Source organism: Lactuca sativa, chromosome 4, assembly GCF_002870075.4.
Source record: "Lactuca sativa cultivar Salinas chromosome 4, Lsat_Salinas_v11, whole genome shotgun sequence".
In the NCBI taxonomy this organism is placed as follows: domain Eukaryota; kingdom Viridiplantae; phylum Streptophyta; class Magnoliopsida; order Asterales; family Asteraceae; genus Lactuca; species Lactuca sativa.
In genome coordinates, this window is record NC_056626.2 from 112,379,777 (window position 1) to 112,394,311 (window position 14,535).

Below are 14,535 nucleotides of genomic sequence, written 5' to 3' on the forward strand. Positions count from 1 at the left end.
GTCTCTTTACTTCATTAAACTGAGGAGCAACCGACTTCTCATCCTCGGGTAGACCTCCTTATCCGGAGACATGACCTTATACCCAGGACCTAACCCTTCTTGCTTCTTCACTTCAGCTTCTTCTCATGACCACAGACCTACCCGTAGACTACCCTCTTCGCTACGCCTTCTCTCTAATCACTCCTCGCCCAAGTCTTGACTTAAGCCTATCTGCAGACCCTTATCTACTCTAACCTGAACCCGAAGACTTCAGCCTTACCCCCTAACCCGGAGACCTTAGTCTTCGGTATCCCTACTTAACACTTAAGCCGAAGACCTTACCGATAAGAGATTCATGGTCAGCATCAAAGATCACAAACACTACAGAGTTTCAGAGACATTTCAACATTTGGTTCTTATTATGTTTCCTTTTTATTACCACAATTTCTAGTCGGTTACTGTGTATTTTAGCCTTTTATCACTTTATTTGTACCCCCTCATCATTTGCGAGCATTTAGGGATAGAATGTTGGAGCATGGAAATGCTCTACAAATTATGAGTGATAAGTTAGGTTATTATATTTCCTTTTATTGTATAGTAAGGCTCCTCTCTCTATAGATAGAGATGAATGGTCATTGTTGAAAAAGAGTGCACATTGTAGTCTTCTAGAGAGAGAGTGAGAGAGAGAGAGAGAGAAAGGATGGGGTCTCTCCTCATCTAGAGAGAACTTCATTGTAATATTTTTATCACTTTCTTTCTAGTAAAATTATTAGGCTAATCTTTTATGTTCTTCATATTATTATGATAATTAAATATCAAGATGTTCTTACTTAAATGTGCATTTTCTACCTTTAGGCCCGTCGACAAACCCTAGAAAATCCATATCCAATTGATCGATGATTCCCTGGTTGTCTTAACCAATGAAAAGTTCCTTGAAGCCAGCAATTTGAGGGTTTTACCCTCAACAAAGTTTTGCTCACCAAGTACCAACGACATCTTCTCCACATTGTACCAAATGGGGTCCCAAGCAAAGCTAAAAGGAGTTATAAAGTTCAAAAAGGGAAAATTGCCTGCTGTTTGGCAATATGTGTATCACTATGTGATTAGGTGCCTATCAGGAAGAACCGGAGGAACAAACATCATGGGAAAGCCTCTGCTTGACCTCGTTTGGAGCATCTTCACTGGCAATCCAGTTAACTACGGGCACATCCTCTGGGAGGACTTTCTTCAATACGTGTCCAAAGGTGCCCCGAAGGAAGGAATGAATGAACTTACTTCAGCAAGATTTTGGTCTCTATGCTTGGTGGATCTTCACAAGGACGCCAACTTTAGTCTTGGCAATGACACCAATCTCTTCTCTGCGAGAGATCTTAAAAGGTACATTCCATCTAAATACCAATCTATCTTCAGTCCTATTAGACATATTTCCTCTCATATTCTTCAATCAGTTGGACTTACCACACTCTTAGTGGCTAATCACATCGTGGATACGAGCAGTATTTCCCCATAATGCTCTACCCCTCCAAGCCCTCCTCAGTCCAACAGAGTCCAGGAACCTCAACCTAAACCTAAAAGAGTCAAATATTTAGCAATCAAGTGAACACCTATAAACGTTGTTACAAAGGGTGCGCGTGCCTCCAAGAAAAAAAGCCACACCCACAGTGTCTACTCCTCAGGATCAAACTTCTCCATCCAAGGCTCAAGATCCTCTAGTAAATGTGATCGAGGACAGTCTAAATGAGCCTTCAGATTCCAGAGAAGTGTTTAGGAGGAAAAAGTTGAAACTTACCATTAGTCAAAGCCAAAAGTGAAACGAGGCCAATTTTAGAGTCACTCAAAAGACTCCCGTAGCCGTTCAAGTCCCTGCTGACTTGTGACAACCGTCAATTTCTGGTCAAGTCAAAGTCAACTAAAGTCAACAAGTCAAACCGGTCGACTCAATTAACCCTTGTGTACTAGGGCTTACGTTAGGTAATCACTATACAACTCGCTATTCTAATGAGAAATCATAAATTGAAAAGTTCGTATATCTAGATTTCCTTAACCTAAAACTGTGTTAAGTAATGAACCAAACCGATAAAACAATGTTGCATACTCATCGGGAGTGTGTAAGATCCTTAAACATGGCTTAACGAGGCTTACGGACCTTTTGTTGCGGAGCCAAGCACTCAAAAAAGGTCACAAAAGAAGCCTCTCCCAATCTCTTTCACTCTATCTCTCTCTATATAAAATCTCTCCTAAATCTCTCTAAGTATGTGAAATCTCTCCCAAATCTCTCTAAATATGAGAAATCTCTCCAAGTATGTGAAATCTCTCCCAAATCTCTTTAAGTATATTAAATCTCTCTAAGTATGTGAATCTCTCCTAAATCTCTCTAAGTATGAGAAATCTCTCCAAGTATGTGAAATCTCTCCCAAATCTCTCTAAGTATGAGAAATCTCTCCAAGTATGCCAAATGTCTCCCAAATCTCTCTCAAAAGTTCCTTTAACTTTTTATAATCACTTGGGCCATCCCGACCCTCGAAGTAGACGAAAACAGCTCGAAAACGGAAGTCTACGCGAAAAACAGCCTTAAGGAGTCGAACCCTCTTAGGAACCGAACTTGTCAGAAGCGAACTACACCATCTCGGAAGGAAGCTTAGCAGACCGAACCAAACCTCGGACCTTTGTTTCCCTTCCCTACTCTCGGTTCCTTCCTTCCCTCCTCTCGGTTCTCACACCCTTAGAGCCGAACCTCGCAGGTTCGGTCCATATTGCCGGTTTTTTACCCAAACTTCGTTTTTAAGCTCGTTTTTTCGAGATTTTAACGCGGGATTTTCACCCAAACTCGTATTTTAACATAATAAACCCTAAATGTTCATATTTTAATCACATTTTGAGGAAAATTATTGCCTAAGAATAAAATCTATTTGGTGAGATATTTAGGTGGAGTGTTGACTTATCCTTTGGACAAGGATACAAGCAACCTCCCCATACCTTCATAGTACAACCCCCAGTCACTATTCACCCATGCCTAGTCAATCATTTTCCTTTTTACACTATTTTTCAGCCTTAATCTTGAACAAAAGCTAGAGAGATCCTTATCTCTCCTCCCACCTTATTCACCCTTTCTCAAGGAGAACAAACACATTCTCTCTCACTCCCTCTCACCAAGAATTCGAGATTCAAGGCTGATCTTGAGCTCTTCACACCCCTTGGTAAGTAAATCTCTTCCCACACTTGATTTCCTTACACTTCTTCACTCATATCATGAGTTCCTTACGCAAATATCGCCATAATTGTTGTTAGATCTTCGAATCTTCAAGCATCTCCCAAGTGTCCTTGAGTTGAACACTTCTTATCTTCTTCATACATCTACTGAAATCACACAAGGTGAGTTCATACCCCTATCTTTTTATGTTTTCTTAAGTTTTAAGGGGGGGGGGGGGGGAATACAAGTTAAAACACCAAGAACACAACTAAAATTTTCCAACAGCTTTCATCAGGAAAGTTTAACTCCATTCACGGACTGTTTTGGTCAACTTAAACATTTTAGTTTTCAAAATTGTATTAGATGCAAATAGACCAGGTTTATACTTTTAAAATGACTACTTGTACATCTCCATACGATTTTCGACGATTTATGGTGATTTTTACAAAACAGCCTATCATTTCAAGAACCAATCCGGACCAGTCTGTGAATATGAATATTTTAACACAAGTTAACGACTTTCAAAAATCACAATAAAAATTATTAATAAACCAGACACATTTTATGAACTCTTAAAATTTACGGATTCAGTTTTTGACTTCGTATGATTTTTCTATGATTTTTCTAAAATAGTGCAGAAAGGTTAAAAACTAGTTAACAGCTTATAACTTTCATAACACTTTGTATTATGTTGAGCAAAGTGTATAACAATAAGTTCTAAATATCGAATGTGTTTTCTTGTTAGTTTATCATCATAAACTGAAATTTAGTCATTCATGATAACATTCTTCATTCATTTAGAACACATATATTAAGGTATAATAAGCATAGTTTATGGATTCATAGCACTAATGTATTTTCATAAAAGAGTCCTTTTACATTACAAACGTTTTGGATAAACTATAATAGGTATAGTTTATGTATCATTTACTTTTCAAACTTATTTACCAAAGACTTTCAGTTTAGTTCACGTAAATTTGTTAATGAATAAATTTGTGAGACATTCCCTTCATGTTACCTTCATGGTAACAAAGTCAAAAGTCCTGTAAATTGTAACCAGAGTCTCTTGTAGGGAGAGCGTGATAGTTGTGCATAGATCTATATTGGGTCTGACAAGCCCGCACCTGAGCTGCTTGCAATAGCTAGACCGATAGGTCTGAGGTGACAAGTGTCATTTAACGTGCGACGCCTAAAGAACGTCGTATTACGAGGCCGTATGAGTCTTAGCATGGTTATAATAACTCACATGTGGTATTAACAAATCATAAGATTTACGGGTTCTACTTTTAAATTAGCAAGTTATGTCGATTTAGCTCACATAAATTACTTTAAGTATGGAAAAATACTTGTACACTTTCATATCAAAAAGGGTTTTATGCTGATTTAAAATCACTTTTATATCTTTAAGTATGGAAAATACTTCTTTACTTTCGGTCCTGGGATTTAGGACTACCTAACTCTTATAAGGAAAATATTGGATTTTCTTTAGAAACATATTTCTGTTAAAACTACATTCATCTAGAATTGTTAGGCTTCGGCTATAATTGCTAAGTGTATATGTTAGAGTTATATAAGAATCTATTCATAATCAACTTAGAATTGGTGGGCCCGCCTTTCTTCCTGTTCCTTGTTTGGTTGTGGACCTAGGGCAGACCCATTATATTTGACGGTTTATTTAATCTAAATTTTATATAACTTATATACACTGGGTGATTATAGAAGGAATCTACGGGTCTTTCTAGGGTTCATTATCGCATAACATAGAATCATTCATTTCACACTTAACAAAGAAAATATTAGGTTTTCTGGAAATATACCTTGTCACTTTTACAAATAAAACGGTTTCTTTCCTAAACAAAACTCTTATGAACTCACCAACTTAATTGTTGACACTTTTTCAAAACTACTTGTATTTTCAGGAAATAGTGAAACAGGAAAACCAACAACATTTTGAGGATGGGACGTTATATCGTCAAACAGTTCATTTGGTCATCATAATGTAATTGATTTGAAACATGTAAAAATATACGTGCTGTAACTTTTTTCAATTATATTTATGATGGTTGTATTTACTTTGAGCACTATTAGACTCGTTGTTGTGATACTATACATGAAGTCCTCCACCCCTGAACGTTTCCGCCATCCTTGGTTTGGGGGTGTGACATGACTCACCTGTAGTTACCCCATCTAACCACTCTGATACAATAAGTGTATAAGTTTCATCTCAACATGGAGACAAAAACCAATCTGGATTCTAAGTGGATCCAGATGTTGTTTCTCACCCTAAGGTCTCCAGGGCTTCACGTCTGCATTTTATCTTTCCCGAGGAGCTAAACTCCATTTTTATTCGTGTCATACAAACACTGAAAACACAAGTTTCACTATAGGGTCCTTTTTCAGAGGCCCTATCCAGAATAGAGTCGAGGCCAGGCTTGGTTTTAGACCAAGGAGACCGAGGAAGCTCTGGAAATCTAGTACCACCAACATTACACTCAAGCGGTTTAGGCATGGTGAGCATAAATGTGCAAGGATCCATGAACCCAAGGGACACCTTGGTACGACAAGGATTCGACAACTATGCATCTGATGACTCATGTTCCTGCTATCGCGCAACAACAGAATCAGGGCTGAGAATTTTTGAAGCCTTCAAAAGGGCTCTTCAGGCAAGGAAATATCAACAAGTTCAACAACATCAACAGAAAGAGGAATCTCTTCTCCATATGGCGAAGTATTGGGCCACTATGTTCAACAACGCGATACGATGCATGATATTCTTTCGATTCAACAATGGATGTTAGATTTGGAAAACACCGTGCAAAAAGTTCAAAATATGGAAAATGTTGGTCGTACTTCAAATCCTCCTCCTCCAAACACTGAAGATCATCACTCAAATTAAGATGGCACTACCATTTAAATCATTTGATCCCCAACCTTTGCTTTCGATGAAAACAATAATGATGAAGTCCAATAGCCTCTCCCTTCCGACAACTTCATCATGGTCCTAGAAGGCGAAGAGTCCAGTGGTTCACAAGACTCCACCTCTAAACCCAAACAAAAAAAAGAAGCTTGTCGTATCTCGAAAGGAATTCCTTGATCTCCAATCAAAAGTTGATCAGATTTTGGCTGCAGTCACTTCTGCAACCTCACACGATCTTTATTTGATCGCATTTAAGTGTTAGAAACCAGAGAAAAACTCATTATAGAGAGGACGCTTCTATGCATAGAGATGGGGATCAGACAACTTGATAATAAAAGGCGGCTGATTATAAAGAATTTTTCTCCAAGGCATAAGATCTTATCCAAGAGGTGAAAGAGCTCAGGATCAAACTTCAACAAACCCTGCAAGCTCAAGAAAGCAAATCAAAGCAGCTCATCGACGAAACTCACACTGGTTATGAATCAGGGTTTTTGGTTCTTCAAGAAACAATCAAAGGGTTACGACATTCTTTAACTGCCAAAGAAAGTGTAGATGAGATCCTTCGTCTCACCAAAGGGATCTATCACACACTTTCTAACCTGGAGATTACAACCAACAAGGTTGTGTGTGCCTAGATGGAAACACAGTTCAAAACAATGTTTCAAAAGCTTGATGAACTAAAGCATTGGTTTGAGGAGTAGGTGGAGCCTACTTCCTCAAAATGGGGAAGTGACCAAGACAACGAAACAAGAATTGAAATGGTTTCTAAATCATCCAAGTCAATGACTCCATCAGCTAACCATACCATTACTCTTCTTTTCGATCCACCCTCTTCACTGCAACTCAAGGATCCAACTCCTCATGCTTCTCCTCGGCACCCAACTCCCCAGGACTCTCCTCGGCAATCAACTCATCACTCTTCTCCTTGAAAACAATCTCCTCCTCACCCGTAGAATCTGTAGGAAGGGATGTCATCAGACCACTTAGACGACTCCCTACCAATGGCTTAAAAGAAACAAGACTGGAGAGCTGTGAAATTCGCAGACTAGATTTAGAGAGCACAAGGGTTTGATACAACCTTCGATGAAACCCTAATTAATTCATGGGTAAACCCTACCCGAAGTCTCCTAGACTCCGATTACATTCCAGTTCTTACATATGCTGAACCACCTTCTGATGGCTACTGGGATGTTCCAATCTCCCCAAATTCCAAATCCTTCCTAGTGTTTCAATCTTTTGATCTCACCATACCCAAAGACAGAAGGCTCCCCATGGAGTTTGAGTGACTAGATCTTTTCCATGCTAACCACGGTGGAAAATTCAAAGCCATTTGGTCCAACGACAAACCAAAAGGAGTAAAGAATTATAAAGTTAGGAAGTGTATGAAGAGTGAACTTTTTCAATACACTCTGTCCCGTAGAGGTTGTGATTATGTCAGATAACAAGCATACTTTGTTTGCATGAATCCTGAATAGATTTTCTTGATTGCTCGGGTGTTTCAAGTCAAGGCAGAAAAATATCCCAAGATGAAGATTGCTTTCAAAAGGGCATGTGAATTCCTTCAATCCCATGTGTATGACTTTGGAGACCACCTTGACCTCAATGCAATGATCCAAACACACATCTAAACAAGTAACGTTTGAAATTTCAAGGAGGATCAAATGGATTTTTGAAATCAGGAAGTTTTGGTGGATCATCATCAAGTTTCTCAAGGTGAGTCAATGAATAACTTAGCTGAGAGGTCACTTTGGGGGAAATTTTTGAAACAAGAAAGTGAACCTATTTGACTAGGAAGGATCTGAAGACTTCAATGCCTAGTGAAACAAAGAAGACTTACCCGGAGACTACTTTTGTCATCATGTGAACCCGGAGACGTGAAGAAGACCCGCAGATGAATGAAACATGAAGACTGTCATAAGTTACCTTTTTTACTTACTTTCCTTGTAATCGTTGTATTTATCCGGTGTACCATTTAGGGTCACCAAAATCAATTACTTTATTCAATTGTAATATTTTTGTGTAACTTTTGGTACACTGTAAATAGAGCTTCCCACTTCATGTTTACTTACCAATTCAGAGCTTATCAATATAAGATCTTTCATCTCTATATCTCAAGTTTTCAACTCATCAGTCTACTTGTTTAATTCTTATTGATATAAACTTGTTGCTATTTATTTTCCTTACATTTCCGCAGTCTAACTTATCTATCTTTATTGTCGAGCTAACAAGATCCATTGAGATTAAATTATTATTCCGCAACTTATTATCTCATCACTAACTCTTATCAAAGTTTTTCTCTCAACATTGTTCATAGGGATGAGCATTGTAAAGCCTCGCGACCAATACTGATGAGTACTTGAAAATGGAGATGTTAAGTATTGTAGTAATCACATTTAAAGATTGTTTCATGGTTCATGTAATAAGTAAATTAAGATGGTTGTGTCTCTTATTCTTCAAATGGAGATACATGAGGTCTTGATATATAATATGATCACTACTAGAAAAACAGCCTTTTACGACGCTCATTGCGCGTCGTAAAACGCTCAGACGACGCGCAAATGCGCGTCAAGAAAGGCCCTGTCATAAAGAGTGACGACGCGCATTTACGACACGTATTTATGACGCGCATTTACGACGCTCGGTTAACACACGCAATGCGTGTCAAGGAAGGCCCTGTCATAAAGGAAGACGACACGCATTTGCGTGTCGTAACCTTACGACGTGCGTGTTTATGACACGCAATGCGTATCAAGGAAGCCCCTGTCAAGAAAGGCCATGTCATAAATGAAGATGACACACATTTTTGTGTATCATAATTTTAAATGTTCTAAAAACAGTATATTTATATATTTATTAATTTTTAAATTAATTTTGCATTTAATGTCTCATAATAGAAATAAAATATCATATACAAAAAATAAAATCCATTGCATAAAATTTAATATCATACAATTCTATTTTTTACAATATCTAAATTTGCATCTAATCTACTTTGTACATCAAATTCCAACTAAATAAAGTTGCATCTTGTCTTTCATAATTCTTTAAGACTAATGCTCCAAGCAGCTGGTTATATGGATAAGCAATTGTACATTGGCCCATCTCACTCAAGAATGACTTAGCCAAATCCAACTCCAAGTCTTTACTGCGTCTTGTTGATAATGCTGCAAGATTTGAATCAAGTGGCATCATATTCCTTTCTTCCATCAACTTTACCTGATGCACAAGATACACAGAAACAAAAAAAACATTGTAGAGGAAGGGGTAATTTGGGAAAATGTGAGGGGTATCCTCTGCAAAACAAAACAAAAAATATCCTTTGCAAGATTTGCTCTTTAGTATCCTCTACAAAACAAAACAAAAAATATATATCAAAAATGAAATTTTTTATAGTTTTATATTATAATTATGCCTAGAGTATTGCATAACTGAAGAACCATTTGTTAGCTCTACAACACTTTTTGAATCTGAACCTTGTCTTTCATCACTAACACCAGCACCTTTTAAAAGGTGTTGGTGTTAGTGATGAAAGACAAGGTTCAAATTCAAAAAGTGTTGTAGAGCTAACAAATAGTTCTTTAGGTATGCAATACTCTAGGCATAATTATAATATAAGACTATAAAAAATACGGTCTGGGGTTGAATGAAGTACATCATGAACCAACACAACACAACAAATATGATAGTTACCTTGAATTGCAAAGTGCTGTTAATGGCATCACTTATAAGCTCCCAGTTTGGTTCGGATAGTTCTAGAGGCCTATTTCAGTAATTGCGCAGAATATAGTATTAAAAAAAGTTTAAAAAAAAAGAATTAAAAAGTACAATAGAGAACTGACGTGAGGAAAGGCCCGCCATTTAGGTTATTTGGCATGACATGAGAAAGAGCAAATGCATGAGAAGTATGAGGCTGCTGCAACTGTTTTGGATCCTGATTATCATTCTTTGTAGAAAAATGATTATATGAGTACAGTAGAATCATTCATAATAATAATAATTGCATAGCATAAAATAAGTTAGAAAGTTATTGGGAGACTACCTCTGTCCTTCTGTAATGTTGTTTCAAAATGAGATTTCAGTGTATCCTCTTCCATTGGTCCCTGCAACCGTTGAAATAATTGTCTTGCACTGCCCTGTATAAACACACATACATATAATTATACTCACACATATGTATACTATATCAACATGTATATTTCATATATAAAAAAAATTGAATATTGCCTCTGGCATCAAATAGCTTTCATTAACAATGGAACCATCTGTAATTAAACGCCCATTATGTATTCAAGGGTAAAATGGTAAAAAAAACTCACATGGGCAGTGTGATGGCTCATTCTATCCAGTAACTCCTGGAGTAAGTAACTCCCGGAGTAAATGACACCAATTTTTAAACAAACTGACATCAATTTTTCAAGCATTCTTCAATGAGTATACAATATACTAGCAGATTAAGAGGAGTAAATTCAAATCCTACAAAATAAACATTGTCCCTAAGTTAAATCAAAATACTATAACTTATAAATATATTCAACATGTGCAAATGTATATAATATACTAGCGGATCAATCAAGCTCTGTAGTTGCAAATCAAGAATATGACAACCTCTCTATTGGCATATCAAGCAAGCTCGACAGTTGTTTAAAGACTGTGGCAAATTCTCAGGGCATTGTAATAGAAAAAGTGTGTCATGATCTCCATAAGTAAGAGGCTAAGGACCCAACGAAAACCATACCAAGCCACTTGTTTTAGTGTATAACTCTTCTGAGGTGTATCCAGCTGCCACAACAGGTCGGAAATCTGTCTGATACAAAGCTGCTTGAAGCCAATTAGCAACTGCATTGACATTAGGTGAAGTGGCACTCATTTTAACAATTTGAAGACCATGAGTGGGGTCACTTTTCCCACTGTTTGACCCTGAACATTCCCCTTTTGAAAACTCCAACCTGCCTTCACCAGCTCCATACCTAAGCTTTGTCAACATAAGTTCCAACAGATACCCCCTTTGCTGATCTCCAACCTGTGAAACAATGAATGATAAAAAGAGCTTATTGTTTGCATCATAATGTTCAAATAAAGGAAATTCAAATTACCATGTGAACTTCATCAATTACTATGATCCCAACTTCTGACAAACGCCCCTCTTCCAACAATCTATTGAGTAGAGTTTGTCTTCTCAATTTTGCAAACATCAACATATGTATCAATAGGAAGCGTTCCTCCACCTTGGCTTCCATATTAACTACAAACATGCTTGTCAAGTGGTTCCAGTAAGGCTTCAAGATGTTCTTCCTGCATCACTTACATAAAAATAATGAACTTCAAGAACATAAATACTAATTCTTAACTAATAAGATACAAAAATACCCGGACCTTCTCTGTACAAATGGACACATAGGGAAGAACAAGAATTACCACTTTTCTTATTGAAAACACTCTACGTAACATCAAGATTTCTGTAACAAAACTTTTCCCAGCACTATGCCAGAAAAGACAAATGGTTAAGAAAAAGTGATTAAGTAGAAAAGATTTAGCACCCCATCCACCTGAAGGTAGTCCACCTGGAAAAACAGAACCTCAATTAACAAAATAAAACCAATTTAAAAGTTAAAGAAACTAGAAAATACAAATAGTTAAAAAGACTAGAGAAGTACCGGCCATGGATATAGTTTTCATATTCCTCGTTTTTTATATGTTATGCATAACTCAGAAAGGAGTATCATGAACTCAATGTGCAGTCATTATGCCTGTTAACAACATCCAGATGTGCAGCAAAGTGACAGTTCACAAAACATATAATTTGACCATAGATTCTCATCCTCAATCGAACTCCTCCCTGTTGAAACTAGTAAATTTATAAGTTGTTATTATTACATAACTAAAATTAAATGAGAATTTTATAAGGCAATTACATTGAGCCTGAAGTTAGTTTAGATAAACCAACAATAAACTGTATGAAATAATTAAAAGAAAAAAAAGTGAATATAAAAAAAGAAGTATTTTAGTAAGAGAAACTCGTTAGGACGGCAACCGTTAGAACCACTTCAATCGTTTTACTGTCCAATCACTGGCGACGTGATGGAAGATCCGGTGGAAACGCCGTCGGGGCATAGCTTTGAGAGGTACGCGATTGAGAAGTGGTTGGCGGAAGGGAATAATGGTTGTTCAATTACGAAGACGCCATTGAAAGCATCGGGTTTGAGGACTAATAAGACGCTTTGTCAATCGATGGAAGAGTGGAGAGATAGAAACACGATGATTTTTATTGGTTCTATGAAGTCGCGGATTCTTTCTAATGAGGAGGAAGAAGTGATAGTGTCGTTAGGGAAGCTTCGAGTTTTGTGTTTGGAAAGAGAGCTTCATCAAGAATGGCTGATGATGGAAGACTACTTGCCTGTTCTTGTTTCGCTTCTTTCTACCAAGAATTTTAAAGTTAGATCGCATGTTCTCGTTATTCTTCGCATCCTTGCAACCAACAACGATGACAGGAAGGTATGAATCAATTTAGAATCACATCAAAACACCTCTAAAGAATTAAAAGTTGATAATCTTCGATTGGTAACTTACAGGAAACCATAGCGAAAACGCATGATGGCATCAAATTGATTGTGTGTTCTCTAGCACGAAAGATCAAAGAAAGTAAGTTGGCATTGCAATTGCTCATGGAATTATCAGAAAATGATGTGGCAAGAAACATAATTGGGAGTAGTCAAGGTTGCATACTTCTTCTTGTTACCATATCTGGTAGCAATGATCCTCAAGCTGCCACTGACGCCAAAAAACTCTTGGATAATTACTCTTTTCTTCCTCAAAATATCGTGCAAATGGCCAGAGCTAATTATTTTGAACCTCTACTTCACCTTCTTTCTTCAGGTAAACAATAATGTCTGTAATTAATGTTCAATAGAAATTGATGATGAAAAAACGAATCAACACAGGGTCTGAAACTGTTCAACGGGAAATGGCAGAGACATTATCAGAAGTTGATATGACAGATCATGGAAAACTTACAGTTTGTGAAAGCGGAGCAGTAGAGTCACGTGTTGCTATGCTTTCTCATGTTAATATAGAGATGAAGAAGGCTGCCATTTTAGCCCTGGAAAAACGCTCAGGTGTGCCACAAAATGGATTAAAAATGATCAAACAAGGTGCAGTGGATCTCTTGTTTGGAATACTCTTCCATGAAAGCTTATCAATGCCGATTGTGGTTGAAAAGGTCGTAGCCACAATTATGAATCTAGCGTTATCGTTAACTTCCGGTGAACTAGATCAACAGGAGATTCCATTTCTGGAATCAGAAGAAGATGTTTTTAAATTATTCTCTCTCATCTCATTAAACGGACCAAATGTTCAACAAAGTATTCTTCGAACTTTCCTTGTAGTTTCTCAATCTCCTCCAGGTTCAAACATCAGGAAAACTTTACGGAAGGTGAGTTTTCCAATTTTCTATTTATCTCCTTTGATTACATCGTCAATCGGTGCTCATTTACGTTCAATTTCATCATCAGATCTCTTCGGTTCAAGTACTGGTTCAGTTATGCGAGCACGAAAACCCAGCCGTCCGATCGCCGTGAAGCTGTTATGTGGTTTGATAAAAGACGGGAGTGAGAATGACGAGACATTTCAGGAACACATTGGGCCTAAATGTGTGGAGACTTTGTTGAGAATCATAACAGCTTCCGATAAAGTTGAAGAAGGCGTCGCTTCAATGGAAATCATCTCTAACCTTCCAAAAAACCCTCAAATGACGCGATGGATTCTCTATGCCAGAGCACTCGAATTGATCGTTTCCATCCTCACCAATCGATTTCAGAAACCGGAAATCATGATCGAAAGTGCTTCCGGAGCTCTTTGTCGATTCACCGTTTCATCAAATCCAGATCTGCAAAACTAAAAGTAGCGGAAACCGGGATTATCACTATGCTCGTACACTTGCCTGGAAGATCTTTGACAAAACGGAACGTATCAGTTTCACTCCGGCAGTTCTGCGAGAGCTCGAGCAGCTTGACCCGACCCGTGGAGCCGAAATCAAGTTTATTTAGCTGTTGTTTGGCGTCACCGCAGCTTGGATGTATTGTTCACTCTAGAATTTGTGCAATCGATTCCCCTGCTATTGAAAAGAGCAGAAGAATTGAGAATTTCAGGAAAAATAACCACAGATGTGAATCACTTGTGATGTAGAAGCATACCTTGATCCATGTCTTCGCCTCTTCTTATCCATCAAATGGATTCTCTCGAAGCTTCAATTTCACAAGCGATCGGGAACCATTATCATCAAATAATGATAACGTGGACATATCGAGGTTTTCAATAGAGCTAATCGGGAACCATCGAAGCTTCGTATGTGAGGTTTAGCAGAAGATGTCGGTTTATTGTTGATGATGTTTTAGATTTATCTAGGGTTTTTTTGAGCCAATCGGATGAATTAAACCCCTAAACCATATTTGAG

General features: G+C 37.6%; 1 pseudogene; it reads left to right on the forward strand.

The window, feature by feature from the left end:
- The first annotated feature begins 11,829 nt into the window (after positions 1–11,829).
- LOC111887723 (U-box domain-containing protein 44-like) lies at positions 11,830–14,286 on the forward strand (annotated as a pseudogene).
- Positions 14,287–14,535: the final 249 nt, after the last annotated feature.